Genomic DNA, 23,541 nt, shown 5'->3' on the forward strand with positions numbered 1-23,541 from the left:
CGAGAGTTGATCTATGATCAAGATGGACTTACAAATCCTGATGATGTCCTGTGTGACACACAAATGTTCTGGAGGTTTGCACAGGCTGTACCAGCAGCATATGCCCATATATTTTCCTTCATGGGATGCTTTGACGATTACGCGAGACCAACTGTGCGTGAGGTGGCTTTCAAAGCATGACAGTATGGAGACATAATCTCTGATTCCCTTCTGTTCCACACCTCAGCCATTGAAAAAATGACTGACAGAAGGAATAAGATGCCAAACAGATGTGGAGGTAAACTCCAGATTCTCCCTAGAGACAACTGGTCACATGTTGCAGACATTAAGAAGAGACGTCCTGCTATGAGACAACAGCGAGAGTGACGGGACCCACTGCGACGCCACCTGTGGTCTCTCATGAAAAATTGTTTTAAAGAGGACATGAGTGTCTGGGACAAGTTACCCACTGATATTCTCCAGTTACGTGTGCAAGAGCTACTAAACAGAACAAAGGCAGGAGATGGTTCTTCCAAGAAGAAGGTTGCACCAGTCAACAACCAGGATGGTTCATTGAGCTTTAATGCTGAACCTTAGAGATGCCCTGCCTCCAGCCAGGAGGAAGAGATGGACAACAGAGTTTACTGGACTGTAGAGTAACCTCTCTCCTGTCCATCATGCCACCGATGTGACTTGGAGTAAATGGACTGCCTTAATCACCCAGCGAGCTCAAATAGGGAAACCTGATCATCCAGGTATTGTGGAAGCAATTACAAACTGGCCAGAAGGCACCCACTTTGGAATGCCACCACAAGAAGTGGTGAGACGGGCTCAAGAAGCTCCACCATATGATCATCTACCAGAAACTGAGAAACAATTTGCTCTTTTCACTGATGGCTCCTGTCGTCTTGTAGGGAACCGTCGCAAGTGGAAAGCTGCCGTGTGGAGTCCTACACGACTGGTTGCTCAAGTAGCTGAAGGAGAAGGTGAATCGAGTCAGTTTGCAGAGGTCAAAGCCATCCAGCTGGCTTTGGACATTGCTGAGCAAGAGGGGTGGCCAAGACTCTATCTCTACACGGACTCGTGGATGGCAGCAAATGCCTTGTGGGGTTGGCTAAAGCAGTGGCAGCAGAACAACTGGCAGCAAAAGGGTAAACCTATTTGGGTTGCTGACCTCTGGAAGGACATTGCAGCTCGGATAGAGAAACTGGTGGTAAAAGTGCGTCATGTGGATGCACACATACCTCTGAGTCAAGCCACTGAGGAACATCGACACAACCAAGGAGCAGATGAGGCTGCTCAAGTGTTCCAAGTAGACTTAGACTGGGAACACAAGGGTGAGCTCTTTCAAGCTCGATGGGCCCATGATGCTTCAGGTCATCAGGGCAGAGATGCAACATACAAATGGGCTCGTGACCAAGGGGTGGACTTAACTATGGACGCTATTGCACAGGTGATCCATGACTGTGAGACGTGTGCTGCAATTAAGCAGGCAAAATGGTTGAAACCTTTGAGGTATGAGGGGAGGTGGTCAAAGTACAGGTATGGGGAGGTCTGGCAAGTTGACTACATCACACTGCCTCAGAGCCGCCAGGGTAAGCGCTATGTGCTTACAATGGTGGAAACAAGTACAGGATGGTTGGAGGCATATCCTGTGCCTCATGCCACAGCCAGGAATGCTATCTTGGGTCTTGAGAAGAAAATTTTGTGGAGACATGGTACTCCAGAGAGAATTGAGTCAGACAATGGGACTCATTTCAAAAACAGTCTTGTGACTGACTGGGCTAAAGAGCATGGTATTGAGTGGATATACCATATCCCATACTATGCACAAGCCTCAGGGAAAGTTGAAAGGTACAATGGTTTGTTGAAGGCTACCCTGAAGTCAATGCGGGGGGGGAACTTTCAAAAACTGGGATAAAAATTTGGCAAAGGCCACCTGGTTAGTTAACACCAGGGGATCCATCAATCGGGCTGGTCCTGCTCAGTCAGACCTTTTACACACCGCAGATGGGGATCAAGTCCCTGTGGTGTGTGAAAGGAACCTGCTGGGTAAAAGTGTCTGGGTTTATCCTGCTTCAGGCAAAGGTAAACCTGTCCGGGGTGTTGCTTTTGCTCAGGGACCTGGACCTACCTGGTATGTGATGATGGAGGATGGTGAAGTACAATATGTACCTCAAGGTAATCTGACTTTGGGAGAGAATCCTTAATTTGACAGCTGGTAAAGTTCAGAGCCTATATGTAATATATGGTATGGAATAAGGGGTGGAATGTCCTGTTTTGAGCCAGGATTAAGCCAATTTTCCTTTTGCTGATTTTTTTTCCTTCAGTAAGCTTTCTTTTAACTAGCAACAGTGTGCTCTAGCTAGAGCTGATAAGACAAAGGAATGTTTTTGTAGCTGCTGAGGCTTCAAGGTCGCACCTTCGCTCTGCCGGCTCAGACGCTACGGGGAGATCTGTGACCCCCCCGTAGGAGGCTGAGTTAGACAGACAGCAAAATTGGCCAGAGATATTCCGTTCCATATATCTACGTAAGCTCAGAGGAAGGTCAGAGATCACAGAAGACAACTTCCTTCCTGCTTCTTTTTCCCTTCTCTCCCGTCCATGGCCGGTGTCCGGGGAGGACTCTGTCCATCCATCACCATCAACCCTTGTGCTCGAGCTCTCCTGACCCTCATAACTCTCTGTTTTCTCCAGCAGCAGCTCCGGGATTTCTCAGGACTGTTCCAGCTCAGGGGAGTGCTGTGGGAGTTGCTGGGGGTGGGGGGAGGCGAGAGGCTCTTACACATACCTGAACATATTTGTATATAATTGTATATATTTTCTTATGTCATTACTGTTTAATTAAAGCTGTGTAGTTTAGTTTTCAATCCAGCCAAGTCTCTCTCTTTTTCTCTCTCTCCTTCCCTACCTGGGTGGGAGGGGATCAAGAGCATTGTTGTCGGACCTGAGTCAAACGGTGACATGAGCCCTGTGTTTTTGTTGCCACATATATCACCATCTCCGACCTCAGCTGAGATGGCAGACTGAAGGCCGTCCTTAGGCTTATCTCTAGTGAGCATGGTTTTGTCCCCTTATCCAACATACAGATTAATACATCAACTACTATCTCTTTTCTCTTAACAGAGAGTTTGATATTATTTCCCCATTCCATGGGCTTCCACCACTCTCCAAAATGTTCATAAGAACAAGTTATGACTTGGGCCCCATCAGTGAAGGTGGTCACTCAGGACAGGAGAAGCAGCATGATCAATTGTTGGGCACGAACACCGGCTTGGTTTGGGTCATTGCTTCACTTGTCGAGTTACTTGGAAAGCTCACTCACTCTTCATCAGTTCAGGTAGTTCCTGCTACATTACTTCTGACAACATATAACTCACATCACAGATTCTTTTTCCATCAAGTTTAAATCTCCTTGAAGCACACAGTGGTTGTCCCCATTCTTCCACATTACCTACCAAGTACACCCAGGTTCTTGAGCAATTACAATTACATGAATGTGCTTGCCTTTTCCCAAGGGAGGAGAAACCCATACCACCTTCCCCAGCCACTTCCCTATGTGTACTACAGGGACATTATCTCCTTCCACAGTATGTAGGGATTTTGTTTTGACAGGACTAGGGTGATTAACAGATCCTCCAGTATTAAGCAGCCAAGTGGCTTGTGCTAAATTTATATCCTGGTGCTTCCATGCCCAACGCTCTCAACATAGATTTAAATAGTCCATTATATTGTTCAATCTTTCCAGAGGCTTGTGGGTATAGGGGATGTGATATACCAAAACAATGCTAGACACGTTTAAGAACAGGAAGTTATCGGGAGTGGTCAACATGGATTTACCAAGGGTAAATCATGCTTGACCAATCTGCTAGCCTTCTATGATGTCATAACTGGTTGGCTGGATGAGGGGAGAGCAGCAGTCATCTACCTTAACTTCAGCAAGGCTTTTGATACTGTCTCCGATAACATCTTCATTAGGAAACTGTGTGGGCTAGATGGGTGGACAATGAAGTGCATTCCTTCGAGTATAGGTGCATTCCTTTGAGTAAAAAATTGGGTAGAGGTCGTAAACGACCTGCATGGATAAGCAAGGATCTTCTGAAGAAAGTCTTGTGGAAGAAAGAAACTTACAGTTCGTGGAAGAAGGGACTTGTCACTTGGGAGAACTATAGGGATGTTGTCAGGGTATGTAGGAAGGCAACAAGAATGGCCAAAGCCCTCTTAGAACTTAAACTGGCAAAGGAAGTAAAAGAAAACAAAAAGAGCTTCTTCAAATATATCAGTAATAAAAGGAAGAATAGGGAAAATGTGGGCCCACTGCTGAATGAGATGGGAGCCCTAATAACAGAGGATGCAGAAAAGGGAGAGTTACTAAATACCTTCTTTGCTTCAGTCTTTATTACTAAGACCAACCCTCATGAATCCCACACCCTGTAGAGGAAGCCTGGAGGAGGGAAGACTCTTCACTGGTCAATGAAGAGTGGGTCAGAGATCAGTTATGCAAATTGAATTTACACAAGTCCATGGGCCCTGATGGGATGCACCCAAGAGTGCTGAGAGAGCTGGATGATGTTATTGCACTCTCCATCATTTTTGAAAGATCATGGCAAACAGGAGAGGTGCCTGAGGACTGGAGGAAAGCCAATGTCACTCCAATCTTCAAAAAGGGCAAGAAGGAAGATCCAGGAAATTAGAGACCAGTCAACCTCACCTCCATTCCTGGAAAAATGATGGAGTGGCTCATTCTGGAGGTCATCTCAAAGCACATGGAGGAGAAGGTTATCAGGAGTAGTCAGCATGGATTTACCAAGGGGAAATCATGCTTGACTAATTTGATAACCTTCTATGATGTTGTGACTGAATGGATAGATGCAGGGAGACCGGTGGATGTAGTCTAACTTGACCTTAGCAAGGCTTTTGACACAGTCTCCCATAACATCCTCATGAGCAAGCTCAGGATATGTGAGATAAATGGACAGTGAGATGGATTAAGAACTGGCTACACAATAGAGCCCAAAGAGTGGTGGTCAGTGATGCAGAGTCCAGCTGGAGACCTGTAACTAGTGGAGTCCCTCAGGGATCAGTGCTGGGTCCAGTCCTGTTCAACATCTTTATCAACGACCTGGATGAGGGGACAGAGTGTCTTCTCAGCAAGTTTGCTGATGACACAAAACTGGGAGGATTGGCTGATTCACCTGAAGGCTGTGCGGCCATTCAGCAAGATTTGGACAGGCTTGAGAGCTGGACAAAGAGGAATATAATGAGGTTCAACAAGAGTAAATGCAGAGTCCTACACCTGGGAAGGCTTCAAGGCCTAAGATGGTGTTTCATCGAATCGTAGAATGGTTTGAGTTGGAAGAGACCTTAAAGATCATCTAGTTCCAACTCCCCTGCATGGGCAGGGACACCTCCTGCTAGATCAGGTTCTCAGGGCCCCTTCCAACCTGGTCTTGGACACTTCCAGGGATGGGGCTTCCACAACTTCCCTGGGCAACCTATTCCAGTGTCTCACCACCCTCACACTAAAGAATTTCTTTCTAACCTAAATCTCCCCTCTTCCAGTTTTGATCCATTACCCTTTGTCCTCTCACTACAAGTCCTTGTAAAAAGCCCCTCCCCAGCTTTCCTGTAGACCCCCTTCAGGCACTGGAAGTCTGCTATAATGTCTCCCCAGAGCCTTCTCTTCTCCAGGCTGAACAGCCCCAGTTCTCTCATCCTGTTCTCGTAGGGGGGTGCTCCAGCCCTCAGATCATCTTTGGGCAGTGCCATGATTTACAGCACATGTTTCTAGCCATCCAGTAGTTACTTTCACCATGGTGAGCATGTAGTGCTTGTCTAGGCATGTTCATGGCAGTGGTCCAATATAATCAATTTGTCAGGTCTTGTAATATTGAAAACACAGTGACTACCCTCTATTCCAGGGAAACTTTACTCATGTAGCTCACTTGATTGTGGCACATTTCACGTTCATGGGTGACCAGTGTGATGGTCTCCATGGTCAGGTCCACTCCTCGATCATAAGTCCATTTGTATGTTGCATAGAATCATTTAGGTTGGAAAAGACATTTAAGATCGAGTCCAGTCTTTAACCTAACACTGTCAAGTCCACCACTAAACCATGTCCCTAAGAGCCACATCTATATGTCTTTTAAATACCTCCAGGGATGCTGACTAAACCATTTCTCTGGGCAGCCTGTTCCAATGCTTGATGGTTAATGCTTTGGTGAAGACATTTTTCCTAATATCCAATTTAAACCTCCCCTGGTGCAACTTCAGGCTGTTTCCTCTTGTTCTATCACTTGTTACTTGGGAAAAGAGACCATCACCCACCTCGCCACAACCTCCTTCCAGGTAGTTGTAGAGAGCAATAAGGTCTCCACTGAGCCTCCTTTTCTCCAGACTAAACAACCTCAGTTCCCTCAGCTGCTCCTCATAAGACTTGTTCTCTAGACCTTTCACTAGCTTTGATGCCCTTCTCTGAACTCACTCCAGCACCTCAATGTCTTTCTTGCATCCTCTTCCTAGATGTCCAAATGTTTTGTGGGCCCATCGAAATACAAATAACTGTCCCTTACACTCCCAGTCCAGGTTCACCAGAGCCACTTCAATTTTAACAGTCTTCTGTATCTGTTTGTTGTTTTGATGTTCTTCCGTAGCGCAGTTCTTGGGCATTTTAGCAACTACATGCTGTACCTTTAGAGCGGTATTTTCTACCTGAGCAGCGATGCCTTGCCACAGTGAAGCAGCCCAGATGGGTTTACCTCTCCACTGCAAGTTGATCTTCTTTCATTGCTGTAGCCACTCCCACAGGGAATTTGCCACTATCCGTGAGACAATATAGGGAAAGAGTACTGGCCACTTTTTTCATTCATCAGTCTCCAGCAATTCAGCTGGATGGTTTTCACTTCTGCTAACTTGCCTTCTTCGACACCTTCAACAACTTGTGTTGAAACAGTACCTTTCCACTTCCAATGGTTGCCTACACAGACAGGACAGGATCCATCAATAAACAGAGCATAATGCCTTTAATCTTCTGATAACTCATTATATGGTGGTGCCTCTTGGGCATGAGCTACCTCCTCAGGAAATGCTCCAAAATCCCTGCCTTCTGGTCACTCCATCATCTTTTCCAGGATTCCTGGGCAGTTGGGGTTCTCCATTCGAGCCCCTTGCATAATCAGCGCTACCCACTTACTCCATGTAGCATCAATTGTGTAATGTGTAAAGGGGATGTTTCCTTTGAACATTCAGTGTAGCGCAGGCAATTGCGGTGCCAAGAGGAGATATGCTACTGTACCAACAATATCTGCAGTGACTCAACCCCCCTCATATGTTGCTGTGCTGGTTTGGTTTTCAGGATTTTTTGGTAGTAGGGGAAGGGCCTCAAGTGTGGCTTAGATAAGAAGCTGAAGAGCTCCCCCTGCTCCAAAACCAGCTAGCCAAGGAGCCATTAGAGACAATAGATGTGCCTCTGCGAATAACATACGAAATAACTAATATAAGACCTGTGCAGAGAAAGCAGTGAAAAGAAGAGCTGTGCTGGAGAGGCAGCACAGGGGTGAAGATCCCATGGTTGGTGAGGAAGAAGGGGAAGAACATACCCTAGCAGAAGTTTTCCCTGCAACCTATGGCAAGATGGCAGGCTGCCCCCCTGCATTTATGGAGGAACGTTACCTGAAGGCACCAGGAGGGGTGAACTTGGCCAGTGGACTTGGATTATGCAGCTGTGGAAGACACCAGCACCAGGGGAGGTGACTGTTCCCAAAGCAGCCTGTGACTCTGTGGGAAGCCCATGCTGGAGCAGTTTCCTCCAGACCTCATGGGAGGAACTCATAAAGGAGAAGTTCATGGAGAGACCCTGAAACAAAAATTCAGAGCTTCCAAATCCCGTTGCTTTCTAACACTCCTCACCAAAGTGGGAGGCTAGGTGCAGCTGGGTAAGGATTCCGAGATCAAGACCCAATAACAAACAAACAAACTGTTATTGAGCAGGCATTCTTTATTGCAGCGCTGGGCAGCACTGGGGATTCTCCACCATGAGTGCTCCGAGGAGTTAGTGAAACACCCCAACTAATATACACCAAAAACATGCATATTCAGTTCCATGTCAATGAGTTCCCAGAATTCTTTTACATAGTCATTTTATTTCCTGGAATTAGCTATCTTTGTGATTATGCATGCTTGAGAGTCTCCTGGGGGTCTTTGTTGATCCTAGTCCTTTGTTGTCTTTGTCCTGTCTCTGTCCTGGTCCTGTCTCCAGTCTCCTGCTGGTAGATTGCCCAGGTGGGTCAGAATCAACACGAGTGTTGTCTGTAGGCACCACAGGTCTTAGAAGATTTGATGTTATCGCAATCTGCAGGATGCTTGGCATAATTGACTGACAGTTTCACAAAGCACATTGTTTTAAAAGTAACCCGTTCAGCTAACTTAGTACAGCAAATTCATTATTTTAGTAAATTTTTATTAGGCTATATTTCTATTGAATCTACTAACAAGTATCCTATGACTATCAACCCCATGGGGAAGCAGGGGAGGATTGTAAGGAATCCTTCTTCCTGAGGAGCTGCAGGAACCACCAGACTGTGAACTGACTCTAAACCCCATCCCCTGTCCTCCTGTGCCGTTGGGAGAAAGGAGGTAGAGAAATCGGGAACAAAGAAATTTGGCCCCAGGAAGAAGGGAGGGGTGGGGGTAACATATGTAAGCACTGCTCTTTGTGTTGTCTGTGTCCTGTGTGCATCTGATTAGTATGAATTTTTTTCCCCAATTTGAGTCTGTTTTGCCCATGACCTTAATCAGTGAGTGAACCCTCCTTGCCCTTTGTCTCAACCCATGAGCTTCTAGTTGGCCTTTGTACTCCCCATCCCACAGTGTATGGGGGGGAGGGGGGAAAGTTGAGTGAGCGGCCACGTGGCTGTTTTCGTTGTTGTCGTGTTAGGCTCAAACCATGACAGCTGCTAGTATCTCTTTTTAACTGGGGGTGCAGTGGGCTTCTGATCCTCAAAATTTCTGGCTCCAAAACCCTACAGGCCAACCTCAGGTTTCTTCTGGTGTTTTCTGCCAGAGGCTCCAGGTGAAAACATATTCCCTGGCTGCAGTGTAGAGCACATTTTACACAGCTGGTCCTATGTGGACTGGTCCAAGGGCTACTGCATGAGCTATCTCTGGTTTGATCTGCTCAAAGACTTATTGTTTCTCAAGGGCCCACTCAAAATAGTTCTTCTTTTGAGTCACTCAATAGAGAGTGCTCACAAGCTGATTGTAACCTGGAATATACATTCTCCAGAATCCCATAAGGCCTAGGAAAACTTGTGTTTCTTTCCACTGGAGACACGGTATCATGTTGATCACATCCATAAGGACATGCTGATGTCCATCCTGCCATTTTACTCCCAAGGACTGAATCTCCTGTGCAGGTCCCTTAACCTTGTTTCTTTTTATGGCAAAACCAGCTTTCAGAAGAATCTGATTTATTCTTTTTTCCTCTATAAAACACTTTTTCTGCTGCATTGCCTCACACACTGATGTCATCAATGTATTGTAGATGTTCAGGGGCATCACCCTGTTCCAGTGCAGTTTGGATTAGTCCATGACAAATGGTAGGACTGTGGTTCCATCCCTGGGGCAGTCGATTCCAGGTATATTGGACACCCCTCCATGTGAAAGCAAACTGTGGCCTGCACCCTGCTGCCAAAGAAATCAAGGAAAATGCATTGGCAATGTCAATTGTAGCATACCACTTGGTTGCCTTTGACTCCATTTCATTTTAGAGTTCCAGCACATACAGAATCACAGAATCACAGAATCACAGAATGTCTTTGGCTGTAAGAGACCTCCAAGATCATCCAGTCCAACCTTAGACCTAACACTGTGAGCTCACCACTAAACCATGTCCCTAAGCACCAGGTCCACATGCTGTTTAAATGCCTCCAGAGATAGTGATTCCACCACTGCCCTGAGCAAACTATACCAATGCTTGACAATCCTTTCAGTGAAGAAATGCTTCCTAATATCTAACCTAAACCTCCCCTGGTGCAACTTGCATCCTTTCCCTCTGGTCCTATCACATGTCACCAGGGAGAAGAGGCTGTCCTCCTCATCACTCCAGCCTCCTTTCAGGTAGTTGTAAAGAGCGATGAGGTCTCCCCTCAGCCTCCTCTTCTCCAGATTAAACAACCCCAGCTCCCTCAGCCACTCCTCATAAGACTTGTGCTCTAAGTCCTTCACAAGCTTTGTTGCCCTTTTTTGGACATGTTCCAGCACTTCTATGTCCTTCTTATAGTAAAGGGCCCAGAACTGAACACAATATTCAAGGTGTGGCCTCACCAGCACCAAACACAGGGGGACAATCCCCTCCCTATTCTTGCTGGCCACAGTGTTCCTAATACAAGCAAGGATGCCATTGGCCTTCTTAGCCACCTGCACGCTCTGCTGACTCATATCTAGTCAACTGTCAATCAATACCCCCAGGTCCTTTTCCAACCTGCAGCTTTCCAACCACACATCACCAAGTCTGTAGCTAACCATGGGATTGTTATGACCCAAGTGCAGGACCTGGCACTTGGCCTCGTTGAACCCCATACAATTAACCTTGGCCCACTGATCTAACCTGTCTAGGTCCCGCTGTAGAGCTTCCCTACCCTCTACCAGATTGACACACCCACCTAGCTTGGTGTCGTCTGCAAACTTACTGAGGGTGCACTCAATCCCCTCATCCAGATCGTTGATAAAGATACCCTTTCTCTCTCTTCCCCTCTCCCCCTCTGTGCATGCCTGCATCTTTGTCTCTCTCCCTCTGCATCTGTGTGCGTGTGCATCTCTCTCTCTCTGTTCCTCTGCATCTGTGCGCACACTTGTTTTTCTGTTTCTGTGTGCTCATCTCTCTCTGCATCTGAGTCTGCATGTGTGTCTGCACATGAATCTTTCTCTGCTCCTCTGTCTGTGTGTGTGTGCATGTCTCTGTGTGTCTCTTCCTCCTCTCAGTGCAGTCACTTGTCTCTGTACCTATGCATATCTGTCTCTCTTCTGCTCCGTCTTTGCATGTGCACTCCATTTCTCTTTCTCTGCATCTGAACGAGCACATCTCTCTGCATATGTGTGCATGTGCTTCTGTCTCTCTTCTGCATGTGTGTGTGCCTCCCTGTTTCTCTCTTTGTGTGCTCCAGTCTGTGTATGCATTTATGCATCTTTCTGTCTCTTCTCCTTTGCATCTGTGTGTACACATCTCCGTGCATGTGCATGTCTTCCTCACCATCTGTGTATATGCAAGTCTCTCTCTGCATCTGAATGTGCATACATCGCTCCATGTCTTTGTGCATGCACACCTGTATGCATATTTTCCTCTGCATCTGTGTGAACATCTCTGTTTCGCTCTGCATCTGTGCATGCCCATCTATGTGCATGCATGTCTCACTTTCTTCCTCTATATTTGTACACACGCACATGTCTGTTTCTCTTCCTCTGTGTCTGTGTGCTCATCTCTCTGCCTGCCTCTGCCTCTGTGTCTCTCTCTTCTTCTTAATTTGTCTGTGCACGCACATCTGTCTCTGCCTCTCTCTTCTGCATCTGTATGTGCTCCCATCTGTGTGTGTGCGTATGCATATCTCTGTCTCTATTCCTCTGTGCATGCCTCTTCTTCTGTGTTTGTGTGCATGCCCGTTTGTGTGCGTGCATCTGTCTCTTTTCCTCTGCATCTGTGGGCATCTCTCTCTTTCTTTCTGCCTGTCTCTGTCTCTCTCTGTGCCTGTGCATACCCACATCTCTTCCTCAGCATGTTTGTTCATGGGTTTCTCTTGCTCGCTCTCTGCATTTGAATGAGAGTATGTCTTTTCACATCTGAGTGCATGTGCATCTGTCTTTCTCTATTCCTCTGCATGCAGGCCTCCCTGTTTCTCTTGGTGTCTGTGTTCCAGTCTGTGTATGTGTGCACATCTCTCTGCCTCTTCTCTCTCTCACATTTCTCTTCCTCTGTGTCTGTGTGTACGTACGTCTGTCTCTTCCTCTACATTTGTGCATGTTCTTATCTGTCTGTCTCTTCCTCTGTATTTTTTCACTCGTGGCTGTTGGTTTCTCTCCCTTTGCATCTGTGTGAGCATGAATCTCTCTCCCCCCACCCCCCACGTCTCTGTGTGCATGTGGGTCTCTGTCTCTCTTCCTCCATCTCCATGCACATGTATTTGTCTGTGTGTGCATCTCTCTTCCTCCTTGTCTGTGTGCAGGCACATCTCTCTGCATCTGCATGCACATGCATGTCTTTCTGCATCTGCATGTCCCCCTCTGCCTCTTCCACTACATCTGTGTGTGTGCTTACTTATCTCTCTTTGTCTGCATCTGTATGTGCTTACGTCTCTCTCTTTCGCTCCATCTTTGTGCACGTCTCTCCCTGCATGTGTGTGCATGTGCATCTCTGCATTTGTCTTTCTGCATGTCTCACCCTCTTTGCACCTGTGTGGAGGTGCCTCTCTGTCTCTCTTTCTCCACGTTGGTGTTTGCACACATCTCTTCTCATCTGTGTGCACAGGTGTCTCTCCCTCTGTCTCTCTCGGCATCTGTGTACGTTCCTGTTTGTCTCTCTCACTCTGCGTTTGTGTACCTGTGCATCTCTTCCTCTGCATCTTTGTGTGCATGCATCTGTCTGGCCTCCTCTGCATCTGTCTGCATGTGCCTCTTTCTCTTCCTCTTGTCTGTGCGCTTGCTCTCTCTCTCTCTCTGCATTTGTGTGCACATGCCTCCCTGTGTCTGTCTCCTGTCTGTTTCCGTCTCTCTTTGTCTGATGTTCTTTCTCTCTCTCTCATTCTGCCTTTTGCTCTTTTTCTCGCACTCTCTCCTCCACTGTCTTTCACTCACACTTCTGTGCACACTCACTTTCACTCACACTGCTTATGTCATTCTCTCTTGATTGTGCTTTCTTGCTTCCATTCTTTTGCTGTTTCTCTCTCTTTCTCTTCCTTTCTGCTCTTTCTCTCTTTTTCTTCCTTTATCCTTCTCTTTCTCTTTCTTTCTTTCTTGCTCTCTCACTTTCACACTCTTCCCTCTCCCCCACCCTCTTTTTTTCACTCTCTTTATTCCTGTCTCTTCTCCATCTCTTGTTCTCTTTATCTCCCTCTTGCACTTTCTCTCCACCTCTCTCCCTCTCATTCTAACTAGGTTTCTTTTGCTTTCTCCCTCATTCCCCCCCCCCCCCCACCTTCTCTCACTTTATCTCTCTGTGACTCTCTTTGTGACATGGACTGGAAAAGTCAGCCTGTAAAATGAAAACTTTTCAATAAACTTCTGAAATTACTTTCTGGAATTGTAATGGTTGCTTATTTTTAGTACCAGAAATCATTGCACATTCTAGCTCTACTTAAAAATAATGAAATTGAAAAATATTTCAGAATATAACACTGTAAAGTGGAGACTTGGTTCACATGTTGTCCTGGTTTGAGCAAATTGACTATATCACACTGCCTCAGACCCACCAGGGTAAGCGCTATGTGCTTACAATGGTGGAAACAAGTACAGGATGGTTGGAAACATATCCTGTGCCTCATGCCACAGCCAGGAATACTATCCTGGGCTTTGAGAAGCAAATCTTGTGGAGACATGGTACTCCAGAAAGAATTGAGTCAGACAATGGAACTAATTTCAAAAACAGTCTTGTGACTGACTGGGCTGAAGAACATGGTATTGAGTGGATATACCATATACTGTACCATGCACAACCCTCAGGGAAAAGTGAAAGGTACAATGGTCTGTTGAAGGCTACCCTGAAGTCAATGGGGGGGGGAACTTTTAAAAACTGGGACAAAAATTTGGCAAAGGACACCTGGTTAGTTAATACCAGGGGATCCATCAATCGGGCTGGTCCTGCTTAGTCAGACCTTTTACATACTGCAGATGGGGATAAAGTCCCTGAGGTGTGTGAAAGGAATCTGTTGGGTAAAAAGTGTTTGGTTTTTTCCTGCTTCTGGCAAAGGTAAACCTGTCTGGGGTGTTGCTTTTGCTCAGGGACCTGGACATACTTGGTGTGTGATGATGGAGGATGGTGAAGTACAATATGTACCTCAGGGTAATCTAAGACTGGGGGAGAATCCTTAATTTGGCAGTTGGTAAAATATAGAGCTTATGTGTAATATATATGGTATGGAATAAGGGGTGGAATGTCCTGGTTTGAGCCAGGATGAAGCCAATTTTCCTTTTACTGATATTTTTTTCCTTCAGTAAGCTCTCTTTTAACTAGCAGCAAGTTTTCCAGCTAGGATGGTAACACTGGAATTTTGATGTTACTGCCGGGATTGCAAGTTCACTGTAAGAGCCATATGTACAGCCCTCCCGTGGAAGGAGTGGACTACATGGACAACAAAATTGGACAAAGTATTCCATTCCATATATGTACATAAATGTGCTTGGTGTAAGGTCAGAGATCATGGAAGACAACTTCCTTCCTGCTTCTTCTTCCCTTTACTTCTGTCCATGGCTGGCATCTGGGGAGGACTCCATCTATCCATCACCATTGACCTCTAGGCTTGTGCATTCCTGACCCTCAGAACTCTCCCCTCAGCCCCTGTCTGCTCTGCTGCTATCTCTGGCAGCGGTCCGGGACATTTCAGAACTGCTCACAGCTCAGGAGAGTGCTGTGGGAGTTGCTGGGGGCGGGGGGAGACAATAGGGTTTTGCACATTCCTGAACACATTTGTATATAATTGTACATATTTTGTTTTGTCATTAGTATTTAATTAAAGCTGTCTAGTTTAGTTTTCAATCCAGAAAGTCTCTCTCCTGATTCTCTCTGTCCTTTCCTACCTGGGTGGGAGGGAGAGGGGATTGACAGCATTATTGTCGCTGGTTTAACTGCCGATCCTGAGTCAAACTGTGACACATCTTATTGTAACATTGGGTGAGAAATACATTCTGTTTCTTCAGTAGTAAACAACTGGATTAAGGCAATAGATTTGAAAGCCTGAAGGACATTTAAAATATACCCTAACCTCCTGCATAACACACACCATAGAATGTTGCTCAATAATCTTTATGCAGTACTCTTAACATACATTAAATCATTATTCTTGACTATTATATATAAACTGATGAACTGTGCTTTAATATTTCCAAAAGTACCTCCTCCATATGTTATAGAATACTATGTTATGTTGTAACTGCACATTTATTTATTTCAGAAGATCATTTGAGGAAAATTAGTATTTAGATCAGATTAATCTTGAACTATATCAGCTTGGTGTAAGGATCAATTTAAGGTCATGACCATAGTAAATGAGGCTGTAACTGCACTTTTGCTATTGGAACCTGATCAGAAATTATATGTCATTATGATCTTTGCAGTAATTATGTATATTGACCATAATGTATTTTGTGTTTTCTAATGAGAACAATATGCTTTGGGTAAGAGAGAGTACAGCTGGGTCCTCTACTCTTCTTCATGTCTTGATAAAGTTTGATTCACTTCAGAAGTGGAACAGTGAAGTTTAATATTTGAAAACTGTCTCTAATAAATACCCTTGTTTACATAAGATAACTGATGCTTATTTTTTAAAAGCTCATTTTTAGTTGCTCTTTTAATGGCCAGAAACATAAAAGGAATGCCTGATATTCTGGTGATTGATTCAAAAAGCAGTTGAAAGAATGCAAATTTGGGGTCTTGTTCCTGCATGTGCAGAGCTGGAAATGAAACTGAGCACTTCCATGAAGTGGGTTTCTATTCTCCATACCACCACTTTGATTCCTGAGAGTTCAAACTTTAGTGATTCTGTATATTTTGGACACGTAACTTCACAGAGGAGAGATCTACTTTTCTTGGAAACTCTGTCTCTGGGTGATGCCTTTATAGGTCAGAGGAAAAGCTTTCACTCCAGAGCATAAGGCTTCCTCTCAAAACATGGAAATTAACAGAATTTTTAAGGCTAGTTATAATTTAGAATCATAGACTCATAGAATGGTTTGGGTTGGAAAGGGCCTTCAAAGGTCCAACTTCTCCCACCACCACCAGGGACATCTTTCACTAGACCAGGTTGCTCAAAGCCTCATCCAACCTGACCTTGAACACTTCCAATGATGGGGCACCCAACACTTCCCTGGGCAATCTATTCCAGTGCTTCAACATCCTCATTATAAATAATTTCTTCCTTTTATCAAATCTAAATCCAACCTCTTTCAGTTTAAAACTGTTGCCCCTTGTCCTGTCATTACAGGTCCTGGCAAAAAGTCTTTCTCTTCCTTATAAGCCCCCTTAATATATTGAAAGGCCACAGTAAGATTTCCCTGTTGCCTTCTCTTCTCCAGGCTGGACAACTCCAACTCTCTCAGCCTTTTTTCAAAGGAGAGGTGTTCCAGACCTCTGATCATTTTTGTGGCTCCCTTCTGGACCTGCTGCAACAGATCTATGTCTTTCTTGCACTGAGAGCCCCAGAACTAGACACAGGACTCCATATGGGGTCTCACAAGAGACCTATATGTTAACTATGCAGCATGCATTGGTATAGAGGCACTAGAGTTGGCTGTGTCATCTTTTTTTGAGGAACAAGACCTAATTCTTTTGCAGCATTTCTCAGATGTTTCCCTGTTGATTCCTAATGCATCAGCAGCCCCTGGCTCTTCTCTGTTATGCAAAACTCTATCCCCTTCCCCCAATAGATTTAGTTTAAAGCTCTCCTTATAAGTCTAGTCAGCTTGTTAGCAAAGACCATCTTGCCCCACTTGGTCAGGTGAATCCTATCAATTCCCAGCAGACCTTGCTTCTCAAAGGTAGATCCATGATATTAGAAGCGAAAATCCTCAAGTATGGCACCAGCCATATAGCCAGGCATTCACCTTTTCAATTCATCTCCTCCTTCCTGAACCCCTTCCTCTGACTGGAAAGATAGAGAAGAACAGCATTTGTGCTCCAGAACCTTTTAACATTGCTCCGAAGGGTCATATAGTCTCTTTTGATGGTTTTAAGTTGCTTTGTTGATGTATCATTAGACCTTATGTGGAATAGTAGCAGCTAATGATAACCTGTAGGGTTCACTAGGCTCAGCAGCCTCTCAGGGATGTCATGAATGCAAGTTCCTGATAAGTAGCAGACTTCTCTAGGGAAACTGTCTGGATGGCAAATGGGTGCTTCAGTGCCTCTCAGTAAGGAATCTCCAATTACTAATGCTTATGTGCTTTTCTGGTGGCACTGGTTCTAATGGGGGAGGGTGGTTGGCTCAACTTTGCGTGGTCAGCTTCCCCTGGATCCTGTCCATTACTCACATGCTCTTTAATCTCCAATTCCAGAGCACTGTATCTGTCACGCACTTCAGGGGATCAGAGAAGGTTCTTCCTTCTACTCCATGCAAAGACAAATGTCCAGTCATCTCCTTCATCTCATGAGTTACTTGTGTCAGTCAGCTCAAGGTTGAATTCAGGCTTACCTTCATAGAATCACAGAATCACTGAATCATAGAATAGTTTGGGTTGGAAAGGACCTTTAAAGGTCATCTAGTCCAAACCCCCTGCAATGAGCAGAGACATCTTCAACTAGATCAGGTTGCTCAGAGCCCCTTCCAACCTGACCTTGAATGTTTCCAGGGATGGAGCATCTACAGCCTCTCTGGGCAACCTGTTCCAGTGTCTCACCACTCTCATAATAAAAAATGCCTTCCTTATATCTAGCATGAATCTATCCTCTTTCAGTTTGAAACCATTATCCCTTGTCCTATCACAACAGGCCCTGCTAAAAAGTATGTCCCCATCTTTCTTGAAATCCCCCTTTAAGTATTGAAAGGATGCAATAAGGTCTCCCAGGAACCTTCTCTTCTCCAGGCTGGACAATCCCAACTCTCTCAGCCTTTCCTCACAGGAGGTATTCTATCCCTCTGATCATTTTTGTGGCCCTCCTCTGGACCCACTCTCAGAATCACAGGATTGTCAGAGTTGGAAGGGACCTCTAGAGATCATCTAGTCCAACTCCCCTGCTAAAGCAGGATCCCCTAGAGCACATTACACTCCCAACAGGCCCATGTCTCTCTTACGTTGGGGGGCCCAGAACTGGACACAGTACTCCAGGTGGGGTCTAACGAGAGCAGAGTAGAGGGGGAGAATCACCTCCCTTGACCTGCTGGCCACACTTCTTTTGATGCAGCCCAGGATACAGTTGGCTTTCTGGGGCTGCAAGGGCACATTGCCAGCTGACATCCAGCTTTTCATCCACCAGTACCCCCAAGTCCTTCTCCTCAGGGCTGCTCTGAATCCCTTAATCCAAGAGCCTGTATTGATATCTGGGATTGCCCTGACCCAGGTGTAGAACCTTGTACTTGGCCTTGTTGAGCCTCATGAGGTTCTCATAGACCCACTTCTTGAGCTTGTCACGGTCCCTCTGAATGGCATCCTGTCCCTCAGGGATGTCAACCGCACCATTCACCTTGGTGTCATCTGCAAACTTGCTGAGGGTGTGTTCAATCCCACTGTCCATGTCACCAGCAAAGTCTTTTCCTCAGTTCCTTCAGTGGCAGGAAAAACTGAAAGGATCAGGGTAACACAACTGATTAATTAATGGCTTAGAGGCTGGTGCCATTGAATGAACTTTGGGGTTTTTGATCATGGAGATGTTTATATGGTACTGGGCCTGCTAGCAAAAAATGGTGTAGAACTATCAAAAAGAGGGAAAAGGATTCTTGGCCAGGAGTTAGTGGGGCTCATTGAGAGGGCTTTAAACTAGCTTTGAAGGGGGTAGGGGATAAAACCAGGCCCACTGGAAATTAGCCTGGGGGCAACAAGAGGACAAGAGTTACCAGGGCTCATCCAGAGAGCTTTAAACCAGACTTGAAGGGGGATGGGGGTACAGCTGGGCTTGCTAGAGAGGTGCCTGGGTGTTGGTGGCTCAGCACTTGTGGAGCAGCATACTAGTATTTTTTCTTCTCTGAAATGCTTATACACTAATGCACGCAGCATGGGGAATAAACAGAAAGAACTAGAGATCTGTGTGCAGTCGCACGGCTATGATCTGATTGCAATCACTGAAACATGGTGGGATAGCTCACATAACTGGAATGCTGTCATGGATGGTTACATCCTTTTTAGGAAAGACAGGCCAGCAAGGCGAGGTGGTGGAATTGCTCTTTATGTGAGAGAGCAACTGGAGTGCATTGAGCTGTCCCTGGAGGCAGATGAAGAGCAGGTTGAGAGCCCATGGGTAAAGATTAAGGGGCAGGCTAATACGAGGGACACAGTTGTGGGTGTTTATTACAGGCCACCAGATCAGGATGGGGACGTTGATGAGGCCTTCTACAGACAGCTGAGAGTCGCCTCACAATCACAGGCCTTGGTCTTCATGGGGGACTTCAATCACCCTGATATCTGCTGGGGAGACCACACAGCTAGGCAGGTATAGTCCAGGAGGTTCCTCTAGTGCATTGATGATAACTTTTTGACTCAGGTGGTGGAGGAAGCAACAAGGAGAGTGTATTACTAGACCTAGTATTGACAAACAAAGAGGGACTGGTAGAAGACATTAAGGTTGGGGGCAGCCTTGGTTGTAGTGACCATGGTAGAGTTCAGAATCATGTGCAGCAGGTACCAAGCATCTAGCAGGGTCAAAACCCTAGATTTCAGAAGAGCTAATTTTGGCCTTTTCAAGGAACTGCTTGGAGAAATCCAATGGGATAGGGTACTGGAAGGAAAGGGGGCCCAAGAGAGTTGGTTAATATTCAAGCACCACCTCATCCAAGCTCAAGATCAGAGTGTCCTGAAGAGTAAGAAATCAAGTAAGAGAGCCAGGAGACCTGCATGGTTGAGCAGGAAACTTCTGAACAAACTTAAGTGGAAGAAAGAAGTCTATAGATCACGGAAGAAGGGGTTGACCCTTCGGGATGAATACAAGAATGTGGTCAGAGTGTGTAGGGATGCAACAAGGAAAGCTAAGGCCTCCTTAGAATTAAAACTGGCAAGGGAAGTCAAGGACAACAAGAAAGGCTTCTTCAAGTACATTGGAGGTAAAAGGAAGACCAGAGGAAATAGCTCACTGCTGAATGAAGCAGATGCCCTGGTGACAGAGGATAGGGAGAAGGCGGAGTTACTCAATGCCTTCTTTGCCTTAGTCTTTACCGCTAAGGCTGACCCTCAGTATTCCCAAACCATCCAGATCACAGAAGTCAGGACTGAGGAAGACTTCACCTTGATTGAAGGAGATTGGGTTAAAGATCAGTTAAGGAAACTGGACATCTACAAATCCATGGGCCCTGATGGGATGCACCCATGTGTTGCGAGCCGGTACCGGGGGGCTACCGGCTGTCAGGATACTTTTGCGACTCCCCCTCCCGATGTGGAGGGGTTTGTGAATGAGCCCGAGGGTCACATGCGGCGCTGCCTCTCACGGAGAAACGGCCACCGTGGGACCGTATTTCAGGGTGGTAGTTAGAGAGCACCCCCCACTCCACCACGCTCAGAAATTGCCTCTAAAGCCAAGATTTACTCCACAAACTAATCGGTTTAAGGGTTAACACAAACCGAGGGATGATGTTTAGGGACAATGCAGGTGTGAATGGCTACCAGGGATATCAATATGTATGTAGTGAGCAAGTGTCCTTTAGGGAGGCAATGCAAAGGTGCTTTTAAGGGAGAGGATTAAGGACCAAAGGGAGGAGGGGAGGAGGGAAGGAAACCCGAAGCCGGTCCTCCTTAAGAGGTCGCGCTGTATCTGCGAGTATGAGGAAGGAATGTGTGCGTGTGTGTGTGTGTGTGTGTGTGAGGTGATTTTACCCTCCGGCGGCTTGTCTAGCGTTGGTCGGTGGCCGGAAGGCAGGACGGCAGGTCCGTGGTGTCGGAGGGGCAGCCTCTCGGCAGCGGGTGCAGCGGCCGTTGATTTCCCGGGCAACCGGCAGCAACACGAGGAGGGGGCTCCGGCCCTGACCCCAGGGCTCGGGACCCCGGCACGCTCGGCGCTGAGGCTCAGGCTGGACCCGGGGCAGGCAGGCAGGGTCCCAGCACCAGTGTCCGCAGCAGGGGGGTGTCCCACGCAGAAAGCGTCCGAACGAGTCTCAGGGAGGAGGGAAGGGCCCACCTGCTGCACTCGCCACCTTTTATACCCCCTGACCCACCTGTCCAGTCAGTGTCACTGTCCAGAGCCAATGAGCGTCCATGAGCCCCACTTTAAGGCGGTGACTGCCAGGGGCACAGGATGGCTTGTCGCCCATCCTTTCTGTCCCGGACCACATCTGTTGTTTTGGGTTCAGTTGTCCTTGAGAAGCAAGTCTGTTTTAGTTCGTTAGCTGGGGATAATCAGGAGAGGCCTTCGCTGGCTTAAAAGACATTTTGTTTAGACTTATGTGGGGAAGAAAATAACAGTTTCCCACACCATGTCTGCTGAGGGAGCTGGCAGAAGTCATCGCTAGACTGCTCTCCATCATATTTGAAAAGTCCTGGAAAATGGGAGAGGTTCCTCAAGACTGGAGGAAAGCTAATGTCACTCCAGTCTTCAAAAAGGGCAAGAAACAGGACCGGGGTAACTATAGACCAGTCAGCCTCACCTCCATCCCTGGAAAGATGATGAAGCAGCTCATTCTGGAGGTCATCTCAAAACACATGGAAGAGAAGGTTATCAGGAGCAGCCAGCATGGATTCACCAAGGGGAAATAATACCTGACTAACCTGATAGCCTTTTATGATGGTATGACAGAATGGATAGATGCAGGGAGTTACACCTGTACCAAGTTACAACACTGGAAGTTCCACCTCAACATGAGGAAAACCTTTTTTACTGTGAGGGTGATGGAGCACTGGAACAGGCTGCCCAGAAAGGTTGTGGAGTCTCTGTGTCTGGAGACTTTGAAGACCCGTCTGGATGCGTTCCTGGTGTTCCTGCTGCAGCAGGAGGGTTGGACTCGATGATCTTCAGACATCCCTTCCAACCCCTATGATTCTGTGATTCTATATTAAACAATGCCGGTCCTAATACAGAACCCTGAGGGTCACCACTCGTCACTGATCTCCATCTGGACATTGAGCTGTTGACAACTACCCTCTCATAGAATCACAGAATCCTAGGGGTTGGAAGGGACCTCGAAAGATCATCTAGTCCAGCCCCCCTGACAGAGCAGGATCACCTAGAGTACATCACACAGGAATGCGTCCAGGCGGGTTTTGAATGTCTCCAGAGAAGGAGACTCCACAACCTCTCTGGGCAGCCTGTTCCAGTGCTCTGTCACTCTCACAGTAAAGAAGTTCTTCCTGATATTCACATGGAACCTCCTATGTTCCAGTTTTCACCCATTGCCCCTTGTCCTGTCACTAGAAATCACTGAAAAAAGCCTGGCTCCATCCTCCTGACACTCGCCCTTAATGTATTTGTAAACATTGATGAGGTCACCCCTCAGTCTCCTCTTCTGCAAGCTAAAGAGGCCCAGCTCCCTCAGCCTTTCCTCATAAGGGAGATGTTCCACTCCCTTAATCATCTTTGTGTCTCTGCGCTGAACTCTTTCAAGCAGTTGCCTGTCCTTCTTGAACTGAGGGGCCCAGAACTGGACACAATATTCCAGATGCGGCCTCACCAAGGCAGAATAGAGGGGGAGGAGAACCTCTCTTGACCTACTAACCACACCCTTTCTAATGCACCCCAGAATGCCATTGGTCTTCTGGGCTACAAAGGGCACATTGCTGGCTCATGGTCATTGCTGGCTCATGGTCATCCTCCTGTCCATGATGGTCTCTGTATGAGACCATCCAGCTAGGTCCTTATCCACTGAACAATCTACCCATCAAATCCATATCTCCAATTTAGAGAGAAGGATGTGTGGGGGACCACATCAAAGGCCTTACAGAATTCCAGATAGATGACATCTGTAGCTCTTCCCTTGTCCACTGATATAGTCACTCCACTTACCTTCCCCTTGCACAGCCTTAAGGCAGGGCTATTGCTCAGCCTGGGGCAGTGCACAATACCACACACATCAGTTTCTTGCTCACATTCCCAGATACTGCTCTGCCTGTTGAGTTCCTTTTGTTCCATAGCTACTTGTCTGAAGCGTACTTCCAACTGAGCACACTTGTCCAGCTATGACATTCACCACTGCCTTCAGGTGCTAGGAGGACTTCCAGATACTGGAGCTCCATGCAGCCTGAGATCTGGACACCTATATTGATCCTTGGGAGGTCTGTTTGGGGGGAGATGTCAGCATAGGTAGGCTGTTTGGGTTACAGCCACAGCCTTGCAGTTGCAGCAGATGGACACCATTTTCTTCCAGCAGATCACTTCGAAGTCCCAGGACAGAGGAGAAAGGGACAGCAGGTACCAGCAAGAGGGGAAGGAAGAGAAGGGGACCAACTTCAGGCAACAGAGTTGTTATGGGCACAATCTGACATTTAGGAGTCCTTCAATTCCAACTAGTGCTTTTCTTGGCATGTGTCTGTAAGTGTAATATATGGAAAAATAAAAGCTATTATGGTACATAAACCTGCTCCTCCCCTTGGGAGTCTGTGCCTCATAATACAGAGTGAACACCCCTAACTCCTATTTACTTATTCTGAAGTACAAGTCCCTTTGCACCTTGCACGTATAGCTGGTAGCATCACAGTTTTAGACTCTATTCTGTACTAGAATCACTGTTC

General features: G+C 46.5%; 1 protein-coding gene across 1 annotated transcript in view; it reads left to right on the forward strand.

Annotated features, from left to right (window-relative positions):
* The window catches only part of LOC127395151 (E3 ubiquitin-protein ligase RNF38-like), a 237,959-nt gene that overhangs the window by 193,003 nt on the left and 21,415 nt on the right, over positions 1 to 23,541 (forward strand). The window lies entirely within an intron of this gene.

Source organism: Apus apus, chromosome W (genome assembly GCF_020740795.1).
Source record: "Apus apus isolate bApuApu2 chromosome W, bApuApu2.pri.cur, whole genome shotgun sequence".
NCBI lineage: Eukaryota > Metazoa > Chordata > Aves > Apodiformes > Apodidae > Apus > Apus apus.